Source organism: Balaenoptera physalus, assembly GCF_965194825.1.
Source record: "Balaenoptera physalus genome assembly, chromosome: 2".
Taxonomy (NCBI): Eukaryota; Metazoa; Chordata; class Mammalia; order Artiodactyla; family Balaenopteridae; genus Balaenoptera; species Balaenoptera physalus.
In genome coordinates, this window is record NC_138883.1 from 160,324,104 (window position 1) to 160,336,660 (window position 12,557).

A 12,557-nucleotide genomic window follows, 5' to 3' on the forward strand; every position below is an offset into this window, starting at 1 on the left:
TGTGCACCTGTCCAGGTGTGCTCACGTGCTTTTAGACCTCACTGAGGAAGGAGGCCGATGAGGCCCAGCATCACCCGTCAGCGTGCATCTGCTCTGGTGGGGCTGGGCAGTCAGCCTGGGAGCCTTTCTCGTCTGGGACTGGAGGAGCCCCTGCTGTCACTGCCTTTGCTGTGACCTGCCTTTCTAGTGACGGAGAATATATTTGATACACAGGCAGACCTGGTTTTATTGCACTTTGCTTTATTGCGCTTCATTGTGTTTTTTACAAACTGAAGGACTGTGGCAACCCTGCCTGGAGCAAGTCTGTCAGAGCCATCTTTCCACTTCACGGCTGTGTGTCACATTTTGGAAATTCTTGCAGTATTTCAAACTTTTTCATGATTAGTGTATTTGTGATGCTGATCTGTGTTCAGTGAGTGATCTTTGATATCACTATTGCAAAAAGATTATGACTCCTTGAAGGCTCAGCTGATGGTTAACATTTTTTAGCAATGAAGTATTTTAAAATTAAGGTATATGTACATTGTTTTTTTAGACATAATGCTCTTGCACACTTAATAGATGGCAGTATAGGATAAACATAAGTTCTATATGCACTGGGAAACCAAATATTTTAGTGACTCGCTTTATTGCAGTATTCGCTTTATTTCGGGGTCTGGAGCTGAACCCTTAATATCTCTGAGGTGAGCCTGTATAGCAGAAAAGACCAGGCTTTGAGGCCTGGCACCACCCTTCACCTTGTGACTTTCGACACATTAAAGGATTGTCTGTCCTCTCTAATGGCTTGGGGACATTCTACCATTTTGTCATGGAGTCAGTCTCTCTTTCAGAAGACACCATGGTGTGGATTCTTGGTGAGGGCTTCTCAGTGAAGTTCCACGCTATGCTCTGTACCTCATGTTTTGCTGATGAAAAATATCGTTGAATTCTCTGGCTAGTACAAAGAGGAGGAAACTGTACAGTTATTAAATACCTGCTATGTAAACACTTTTACATAGATTCCCTCCATGAAGCCTCCCAGTAACCTTCTGTGGTTGGCATTCTATTTCTCCCTTTACAGACGACGAAACTGAGGGTCCTAGAGGCCCCTCGCCAAAGACGTCTGAGCTAATAGTTGACATATCCAGCATTCACATCTATGCCCACCTGACACCCCCAGCTCATACCCTTCTGTCTACCCTACACAGTTTCCCAGCTCAAAGCCATTCTGCTTACTCAGCAATGAAGGGAAAATGGAAACCTGGTAGCCCCAGCCCAGTGGGTAGTAGCAATGCCCTTTTTGTTTTAGTTCATAGTTTTTTTTCTATGAACAGTGGCCTGGGTCTGCCCTTACTCATTCTTCAGTTTTTTATTGTGCCCTAGTATATTCAAAACACTATCTGCCGGCTAAAATTCGCTAAGGGGTAGAGCGATTCAGAAAATCTGATTCTTGTTTATAACATAGGAACACATGGGGGATTTTATGTATGCTCAAGCCTAGGTTTACCTGGGGACATAGGTTGCCCTGTGCAAAATGCTATCCTGTGCCGTTATCCTGCTGTGTGCCTAGTCATGTATTCATTCCAGCAGGTACTTCATGGTATTGTTGTGTGCACAGCCTTGTGCTAGGTGCTGGGGAGGAAATAAAAAGAAATAATATGGACCCTGTTCTCTAGGAGCTAATGGCTTGATTAAAGAGATAGTATGTACGAGTGATTCTCACCTGGGGGTGATTTTGCCCCCAGGGGACATTCGGGGGTTGTGTGTGCTGCTATTGGCATCTAGTGGGTAGAGAACAGGGGTGCTGCTAAACAACACACAGGACGGCCCCCAGGACAAAGAATGATCCAACCCAGTGTCAGTCGTGCCGACACTGAGGAACCCTGGTGTGTCCCAAGGGGCAGCATGTGATAATGCTGAGGACCTGCGTGGGGGGTTGGGGGGTGGGAGCCCCCTGAGCAGAAGTCACAGGGGAGAGATCAGGGCACACTGGACCGGCTGTGAACGTGAACCGTAGTAGAATTTCGGCCCCTGGAGGAGGGAGGGGAAGGGAAGTGTATTGGTGTGTGTGTGTATCTGTATATATGTGTATGTGCAGGTGTGCATTGTGTATGTGTGCACGCATGTGTATGTGTTTGTGCGTATGTGTGAATGTGCATGTGTATATGTGTGCATGTGTGTATGTATGGGTATGTTTTGGGCATGTGTACATGTATGCACATGTGTGTGCATGTGTATATGTGCGTGCACATATATATGCGCATATGTGTACATGTGTATGTGTGTTAATATGTTTGCAAATGTGCGTATATGTTTGCATATGTGTGCATGTGTTTATGTTTTTGTGTGTGTGTATATGTTTGCAACTGTGTGTGCGTGTGTATATGTTTCTGTGTGTGTGTGTTGCTGGGCTTGTGGGAGGAGCCCTCGCTTCTCTCCCTGCTTGTGCCGCCAGGTGCCCGCATGTAATGTATTTAAATACATTCAATGAGATGCGTGAACCAAAAACAACTCCTGGGAGCCAGGTTGCAGCCCGGTGGCAGGTCCCTTGGTGTGGCATGTGTCACAGCCATCTGGCAGCCTGGGCTACTTTTAACAAGTGAGGAGAGAGCGGCTGTGCAGAGGGGAGAGAAGGAGAGAAGGGACGTTGGCAGAAGCAGGCTGATGGGGAGCGGGGGGGCACTTGGAAACAGAGATCTTATCACGAGACAGAACATTCACGTCAGGTCCCACTGAGCTGGGCTGGCTCCACCCTTATGAATGAATGCACTTGATGGAGGATTAACTGACAGTGATGACTTAGCCTGATATTTTTGTTTTGTGTTTCCTAACAAAACAGTCTTCTTTCCTCTGTTTTTGGGCCAGTCCTTCCGAGCTAGGTCTGCGGCTCCTGCAGGGTGGTCTGGAGGATGGAAGATCATGTTAGAACGTTTCTCTGGGCATCCTGCTTTGTGGTGGTATTAAAGGTGCCAGGTTTAAAAGTCCAAGCTCCTAAGCAGGCAAAACACTGGCCTTAGGACAGTTAGCGTTTCTCAGGAGACTTGAACTTCCTTCTGAGGGCACCTGGCCGGCTTTGATACGGACAGAGTACCCCATAGGTGTCCTGCTTTCCTGCCTTCGCTGGAGCATGGTAATCAGATCGGGAGCCTATTGACCAGACCTGGCAAGGCTGGGTTTGTGAGCCACTGGGTACGTGTCCTATTGGAGACCCCGATGGGCGCTTTGTCCCCTTCTCTCCCCTCCCAGGAGGTGGCTGCTCTCCCAGGTTGTCCCTGCTCTGCATCCATGTCCCCTCTGACTGTCTCCTGAGATGTGACCCACATGTCTCGGAGGCAGGGCTGAAGCCTCACCGGTTCAGTGGTTGATGGCAACGGAGCAGTGGCGTCTCACCTCTTCCCGCTTCCAACAGAGAGAACAGTCATGGGCCAACATCACCTTGTTCCTTAGGTGTTTTGTGTTTTTGTTTTCTTCTGGCTTGCTGTTTATTTTTGAGGTGTTTTATGATCATTATTAGCCCCATCACCCTGATTGGTGCAAAGGCAGTGAGAGCGTGAGAAGTGTTAGTGGAGCGGGTGCAGGATTGCAGGGGGATAAGGTGAACCTTGATGGCGGGACCTGTGTGGCCTCCCTCAGGACACGAGGACGGCGGACTCCCAAGAGTCTTCAAGAACTGAAGTTGTTGTTAAGAGCTTCTGGACTTCTTTTCTCTCAATGTCCCAGAGAAATGAACATTCTTCTGCAAAAACCCAGCGTGGAGTAGGAAGGCAGAGATCGTCTAAGGCCTGCTGTATAATTTTAAAGGCGATAAAACTGTGATGTAGAAGCTTCTCGAAGGTGGATCCAAAGCTTCCACATGTTATAATATCAGGAAGATTGGTCTTTACTTTCTGGAGGGGACTTTCTATGGCCTGAGTGGTCCGTCTGGCGACTTCCTTGGCTTGAAGTTGTGCCCTTTACAAACGGGGTCTGTCCTTTTTTTGCTTATTCAGCTCAGTTGCACAACCAAAGATAAATAATAGTGAAAGCAAATGGGGCAGCATCAGAGTCTGTTTCACGAGAATTTAATTATGCTTCTCACGGCAAGATTGGGGCTCTTCTGTGCTTTGAGGCTTTATTGCTGTTTGTTCTTTATCCAGGCCAGCCCTGCAGGCTCGGGCATGTACCACATACTAACAAGATAGAACGAGGAGGGCTGCTCTGATGGAACAGGTGATTTCAGACAGCTGCCTTCTTCCTCGTCCTCCTCCCGACCTTTCCTGCCCCCATCACATCACATCACATCACATCACATCACATCACATGTATACGAGAATTTACCATTTCCCCCAAAAGAAGGGGCACCGCAGAATTCATCCTTTTGTATAAGAGTCATAGACTAGAAGCAGGGGGGATATAGGTGGATTCCAGGCTCTACTACATGCTAAATGTGTGAGAGCTGGCAAGTCACTTAACTTCCTAAGCCTTTATTTTCTCATCTGTGCAATGGGTATATTATGCCTGTCTAGCCAGCTTCCTGGGGTTGCTGTGAGGATCAGAAGAAACAGTGTATGAGTCAGTGCTTGGGACATTTAAGATTCTCTACACACTGTAAAGGAGTAAATGGAAAGACCCAGGCCTTCTCTCTTCTGCTCATCCAGCACTGGGTACCACCAGGCATAGGCAGGAGGGTGGGACCCTGCTACTTCCGGTCACATCGTATCCTTAGCTCCTAGCACAGCTCAATAAATGTTTGTGGAATTAATGAAAGGAAGCAAGAAAACAGTCTTTTAATATTCCCCATAGAAAGGCAGAGCTGGGAACGTTTTTCAAAGGAACTGCACTAATTAGAGGAAACGATTTATTGGGTTGTTTGTTACAGTGCTGAGCACCTCATTAAAATTTTTGAGGATAGCAAAGAATTGAAATCAGGGTCTCCCAGATCTATCTGCACCCCCAGGTTCATTGTAGCGTTATTCACGACAGCCACGATATGGACTAAAAAATCCTGATGTCCATTGACAGATGAGTGGATAAAGAAAATGTGGTATACACCTACAATGGAGTATTATTCAGCTTTAAAAAAGGAAAGAGATTCTGCCATTTGTGACGACATGGATGAACCCAGAGGACATCACGAGAAGTGAAATAAGCCAGTCACAGAAGGACAAATACTGTGTGATTCCACTTATGTATAGAGGTATCGAAAATAGTCAAACAAATGGAAGGAGAGAGGAGACTGGTGGTTGCCAGGGGCTGGAGGGAGGGAGAGATGGGGAGTTGCTTTTCAGTGGTTATAAAGTTTCAGTTACCATGATGAATAAGTTCTAGAGCATTGCATCTGTAGTTAACAACACTGTGTGGTGCCCTTTGAAATATAAGAGGCTAGATCTCATGTTGGTTGTGGTAAGTGTTCTTGAAAATTTCTTTGAAAACTGTTTCAAAAGAAACACAGTTTTTAAATTTTATTTACTTATTTATTTATTTTTGGCTGCACTGGGTCTTCGTTGCCGCGCGTGGGCTTTCTCTCGTTGCGGCGAGCGGGGGCTACTCTTCGTTGCAGTGCGCGGGCTTCTCATTGCGGTGGCTTCTCTTGTTGTGGAGCATGGGCTCTAGGTGTGCGGGCTTCAGTAGTTGTGGCACGCGGGCTCAGGAGTTGTGGCTCGCGGGCTCTAGAGCGCAGGCTCGGTAGTTGTGGCGCACGGGCTTAGTTGCTCCGTGGCATGTGGGATCTTCCCGGACCAGGGCTCGAACCCGTGTCCCCTGCACTGGCAGGTGGACTCTTAACCACTGCGCCACCAGGGAAGTCCCAGAAACGCGGTTTTTAAGGATAGGCGAGGATGAATTTTTGAACACGTTGAAAGACTTACAGCTACTGTTTGAACATGCTTTACTGTCTGGAGTAAGGCTACAGCCTGGATTTTTCTCCCAGCCCTGTTTCCTCACGATTCTTTGTTCCAGTGGGTAGTATGCACAGTATCCCTCAAGCTGATCGACACCATGGAGGAAACCAAGAGGCTAAGAAAACCCTGGAAACCCTGGTCCAGTGGAAATAAGGTTTCCTTCAGCAGCTCAGCTGGTACCTGCCTCCTGCGGGTGGTGGCTTTGAGGATTCCATCCTGAGAAATGAGGGATGCCCAGCCCCGGCGAGGCATCCCTTCTCTTTTTAATTTCTGTTCATCAGGTTGGGGAGGCTTAAGCTTACCGAGATGAATCATATTGTGTTGAAGAGGGAGTCTCACCTCCTGGTTTCCACTGAGACAGTGATTTGCCACTGACACCAGGAAATCCCATTGTTCCTTTTCCAGGAACGACAAGGGAGTCATTGATTTAAGCCCTGCAGCTGCTCCGATTTCTGTAGGTTGCTGGCCAAGGGGGCACCCAGAGGAAAGGCAGCTTTTTCAAATTGGCACAAAGGCGCCGTGTATGGGCTAGTGGCACCCTGAAATTTCAGTTTCTAGAAATCCACCAACCAGGTCCCCCTTGACTCAGGCTCTTTCCCCCTCAGCTGGGCCCTTATTGCTGTTTCAGATTCTTTTATTTACTGATTCCCTTGCTGCCTCTCCACGTCACGCATTTATCTTTCCCATTTCCAGTTGGGATTATTTTGGTCCTTCCTTCATGTGAACGTAGATGCTTCTCAAGACTGTTTTCTAGAATGACTGCTCCTCTTTTCTCTTTATGCATCTCCTGTGTTCACCTTATCTGTCTGATCTCCTGGGGAGCTTGCAAAATGCAGAGCCCTGGGTCCTGTTCCAGCTTGTCTGATTCCCTGGGCCTTGGTGGGGTTGAGACCTTTTAACAGGCATCCCAAGACACCCTGCGAAACAGCTCTGGGATGACAATTCTCAAATCCCAATCTCCAGTTGGCTGCCTGCCCTCAGCGAGAAATCCTCACTTTCAACTCTGTGCCCTTTCCCTCTGTTTATCTCTTTGGTACCTCAGACGAATCCTTCCAGAACTAAAGACGTCATTATTTGCAACAGCCAAAAGGTGGAAACAACCCAAAAGTCTGTAGACAGATGAATGGATAGACAAGATGTATACAATGGAATATTACTCAGCCTTAAAAAGGAAGGGAATCCTGACACAGGCTGCAACATGGATGAACCTAGGGACATTATGCTACATGAAAGAAGCTAATCACAAAAGGAAAAACACTGCTTGATCCCACTTATATGAAGTCCCTGGAGTCATCAAATTTGTAGAGACACAAGTACAATGGTGTCTGCCAGGGGCTGGGGGGTGGGGAATGGACTCTTACTGTTTAATGGGGTCAGAGTTTCAGTTTGGGAAGATGAAACAAGTTCTGGAGATGGATGGTGGTGATTGTTTCACAACGAGGTGAATGTACTTAATACCTCTGAACTGTACACTTAAAAACGGTTAAGATGGTAAATTTTATGTTACATATATTTTCCTGCAATTAAAAAAAACCAAACACATCTATCTCCCCTCCCACTCCCCCTCAACTGAACTCCTTTTATTGATCCATATTTAGTTGATATAACCTGGAGAAAGCTGGGAGGAACCCACTTCACTTAGTTTGTGCATTTAAGCCAAAGTAATAAAATCAGAAATATACTTGGCCCTTAGACTCTGTAAGTTTATTAAAGGAAAACGAATTCATAAGCATCATTAACACTTCTGGAAAATAGTCTCCCCACCCAAGACTGGGTTGGCAATTCTGGTGGAGTACGAGATCACCTTTGAGAGGGGGTGTGGGCACAGAGGCTGTGACCATTCACATCTTATTAAATTTTCTGAGATGCAGGAAGGCATCTCAGAAGAGGAAGCAGCCTGTGCCAAAATGCAGGGGTTGGCGAGAGCCTTCATTGAGTTCATTGCAAGTCTTTCCGTTCAGCAGCTGCTAATGGGAAGCGCCCTGGGCCAAGGGCACCACCTACCTTTGGTGAGCACGCTGATAGCTGCCCTGAGCCCGGCACACACACAGCTATTTCCTGACCTGGAGTCCCGCTCTTGGAGGAAGAGTGATTAGAGACAAGTGTTGGACTGGACCAGTGTGGTTTTATCATGACACGAGTGAACGTGGATTGTCACCTTCCTCTTAGATGTGAATTTGCGTGTCTTGACATGGGTGGGGTGATGGCGTTCTTTTGGCCCGGAACTTTGAGGTTTGAGAATGTGACTTCTAAGTGAACCTTGTCCCCAGACAGGTGCTGGCAGATCCCTGCTGCTGCACTTAATACACTGGGGTTTGTCCTCCGTTCACCGGGGACTTTGTCAGTGACCGTGGTTCAGAAGTAGCCACAGGGCACAAGGTGAATTACACAAAGGCCTGGGTTACACTGCTTATTCCCTCCAGGCCCCCTGGCTGGATGCATGTTTCCATTTGGGGACTGGGAATCACTGAAAAGAACATTCTCCGTTGTTGTCTGCTTTCATTATTGTGGGGAGGAAATGCCCTTAGACTTTTCAAACAAAAATCGTGTTGTGGGTATAGAAAAACCTGAATATAAACCCCAGCCCTAGCCTTCAGCATCCGTGTGTCCTGCTGGCCTAAACTCAGAGCCATACTGTTCATTTTAGGATGGTTTGGGAAGCTTTTTGAAACCTTCTCCAAAGCTGTCTTAAGATCTCCTTTAATCATGTCCTGTTATCCACCACAAAAGCATTCTTTCCTCAAGACGCACAGCTGAGAATTGACTGTATTTTCGCTAAGGTAGCTGCATACGGGTGAAGCAGAATTGGATCATTTGCTGAGAGCAGTGTGGTCCTAGTTTCTAGGCCAGCTGCCAGGGAAGCCTTGGGACCACCCGGTAACTCAGTCCTTCTCCAGAGTCACCGACACATGTGATTTCATTCTGGCCATCGCTGAGTGAATCAGAGGGCCCTTCTGCAGGATGCAGAGGGGACACAGATGTACAAGCTTGGCATTTTCTGAATTCCTGTGCATCCAATCTGCAGGAAGACAGTAGAAATGAATGCAGATGAATGCAGAAAGGCGGTGCCCACAAGCTTTGAGAAGCCTTATTAATTCAGCAGCAGTGTGTACACACTAGATTTCTCATTCTTAAAGGCGGTCCCTGCTCTCTGATAAGAAGCAGAGACCGAGGGAGGGAAAGGATTAGGCTGTTAGGTCTTTGCAAAAGACCTGGATTCTGAAGCAGGATGGTTTGACCTTCACTTTTCATTCCCTTAGCAGTTATACTGTGTGCATGGCTTAAATGTGCAGTTGATGGCCCACTTTGTTGCAAAGAGGCTCGACTTCTTCGTCATCGGTATCTGCCCTGTCTCCCCATTTCAGTGCACTTTAGGTGGCAGGGAATCTAGGTTTTGGAATTGAACATCTCCCTTCCTCGGCCTTTATGGATTGTCACTTCAATTCTCTAGTCCACTCAGATATTTATGACCTGGTAGGGCCTACTGGCTAGTGGTTTTCATCTGTGGCTGCAAATGAGAATCTCCTGGGGGAACTTTAAAAAAATGCACATACCCAGGCCCTGTTCCAATCCAGTTGGATCAGAATTTCTGGGTGGTGCCCAGACACTGGTATTTACAAAAATCAACTTTTTGGGTGATTCCACTGGGCAACAGTACAGAGAACCCTGGGGCCACACAGAAGGATCCTCATTCCAGGATGGGCATGGAGGTTTGTTTCCACTACATAGAACCTAGGAATGGACCGTCTTTAATTTCTCACCAAGCCAGCAGCATCTCCAAGCAGGAAGAGCAAGTGTGAACTATGCAGGTGGGAAGCCCCGTCTATTAGCAGGCTGCATGAATTCACTCCAAAGTGTGGGTTTTCTTTTTCTGTGTCTTCATCTGTGAAATCGAGATAATGATCCCTGCCCCGTGTTCCTCACTGGGCTGTTGGAAAGGATGTAATCCGGGAAAGCACAGTGGTAAAGAGAATGAAACACACGCTAGAGGAAGCTGTCATTATCCCCTGGCATATTTTGGTGTAATAAGATACCCAATGGATTATAACTCTGTCTAAACCCTTAGCGTGTGGCTGGAGGGTACAAAGAAGTATCAAAATGTGTCAGGTCACCAAGATATTTATAAAACCCCTTCCAACAGAGGGATCCAGGTGGGCTCCATCCAGGCCCCAAAAGGCACTGCCTTAAGATCCCCTGGTTTCAGATCACCTTGAAGTTTCCACCACCGGCTTCACGAAAAGCCCACTTTTTTTTTTTTGGCACCTGCCCATCGAGAGATTCAAGGCTCATTCCTGGAGCTGTAATTAAATATAGTACGCCTCATTTTAATAGATAAGCCTTTTGGCCTCCAGGATTTAGACTGCCTCGCTGCCACCCTTGTGTTTTATTCCTTGTTTCCAGTTAGTTGCTGCTTTCTCGATGTCTTTGAGCCTGAAAGTGGGCGTGACTGTATCTGTGCCTTTTGTTAAACCCAGGAGAAAGGTTGTGCTCATAAAAGCTCACTAAAGCTCATAGGAGCGTTTGCTTATGTCCGAGGGAAAAATGTTTCCTGGTCCAGGTGATTTCAGTCTGTTCAAAGAGAGCAGGGGAAAAACAAGCAAACCGCCGTGGGGCTGATGTTGACAATTCCCGTAATAGAAGGACCAACGTGATCAGGCTTTAACTTTGCTTCAGTTACCGTGGTCCCTGGGTATCCACTGGGAATTGGTTCCAGGACCCCACGGCCACCAAATTCACAGATGCTCAAGTCCTTTATATAAAACAGTGTAGTATTTGCGTATAACCTACGCAATCCTCCTGTACACTTTAAATCACCTCTAGGGTACTCATAAAACATTGTCAATGCTGTGTAAACAGTTGTCGGTGTGTGGTAAATGCGAGTTTTGCTTTTTGGAACTTTCTGGAATTCTTTTCCCCAATACTTTCCATCCATGGTTGTTTGAACCTGAGGATGCAGAGCCCTCCCATACGGACTGTATTTTCTTTTCCTGAACAGAATCAAGAGCACAGACCCCAGAGAATACTGCTGGGGTTGTGTTTTCACCCCATGATAAGTGGCAAAGGTTTGGCTTTCCTGCCCAGTCCAGCTCCACAAGAGGAAGTTCTGATGGCGGCTCATGTGGGCAATGTTCCCAATCACGTGTTTCTGGCTGCAGCTGCTTGGACGGGCGTTTTGCTGGCTTTATTGACGGGCATCTCATTTTTCTGCCTGTCCAAGGTCTTTTTCCTGGCCTTCCTTCCTAAATGCTGTCTGCAGGAGAGTTGTTATGTGAAGCTTTTGAGTTCTTGGAATTCGATGTAAATAAATCCTATGAGCCTCTTACAGGAGGGTGCTGCGTTACCATAAGTGCTGGGAATTCTGAGCCTGAACCGCTGGTTGGTTCATCAAGTCACAGAAGGAGCCACAGCCCCACAGAGGAAGGCCTGTTAGGAGTATGTGAGCCTCTTGAGGTCAGGCTCCTTGACTCCTTCCTAAAAAGTGCTTAATGAATGTTTGTTGAACCAATGACGCTTTATCCTCTACTTCAAGTGAAAACTCAAAGTAGTGAAAGCCCAAGTGATGGATGTGTTGTGTGTCCACATTGGTCTCCTGTGCTCAGATCATACATTTGTTCATCTCGCGGTCTACTCGGTGGCAGTGGTGGGCCGTGCTTGTTCCTGAGAGCATCCTGAATGACGCTTTCTGCACCCAGGCCCTTGTTGCTGTGCTGTCTTGGAGAGATCAGACTTTCCCTGGGTTGTTGTGACGGGGTAATGACATAAGAGCTGCGAAAGTGCTTTGCAGCTGGAGAAACATTAAAGTGTGCAGCGTGGGAACATTAAAGTTTCATGAATGCTAATACTCATAACAGTCATCTCATCAGCCTGCTCTCGTGAGGCAAGAAGGAGATGTTGCACAGGATGGCTGATTAGCGGAAGGGTCACCCAGCACCCACATCTGTTGCTTGTATTTAGCGCTCTATCCATTACTATGCAGATTTCATAGCAATTTAGCTCTGTCTTGGACCACACCTGGAGTGTTTGCATCAATAAATAAAAATTCATTATGATAAAAATAATAACGTCCGCTCAGTTCTGGTCTGCCATATGCTAGACGCTGCCCTGCGGGATCACGCTATCTGATTTAATCTACACAGTGACACAGTGAGGTAGGACTTTTATATCCCTTTTACAGATAAGAAAACTGAAGTTATTTGTCTCAAGTCACATAGAAAGCAGGTGGGGCAAGATTTCAACTCATAGGTCTGCCTTGCTTCAAAGTCTATATTATTAATACAGTTGTCCCCCTTTATATCTTGGGGAATTCGTTCCAAGACCCCCCTTTGATGCCTGAAACCTGGGATAGTAATGAAACCTATTTATACTTTGGTTTTTCCTATATATACGTACCTGTGATAAAGTTTAATTTATAAATTAGGTACAGTGAGAGATGAACAATAATTAATAATAAAACAGAACAATTATAACTCTACTCGCTTTCTCTCAAAATATCTTATTGTACAAATGCAATGCCTTTTCCATCATAACTAAGCACTCACCACACACTGGCCATAAATTTTGCAGTTTGAGGTGCGACAGCAAAACTAGCGTCTATTTCTTTTTTCTTCACAATTTCACGGATGGAAGAGTCTTTTTTTTTTTTAATTAATTAATTTATTTTTGGCTGTGTTGGGTCTTTGTTGCTGCGTGCGGGCTTTC

General features: G+C 46.5%; 1 protein-coding gene across 5 annotated transcripts in view; it reads left to right on the top strand.

The window, feature by feature from the left end:
• Window positions 1-12,557, top strand: part of CAMK1D (calcium/calmodulin dependent protein kinase ID) — a 413,272-nt gene that overhangs the window by 114,454 nt on the left and 286,261 nt on the right. The window lies entirely within an intron of this gene.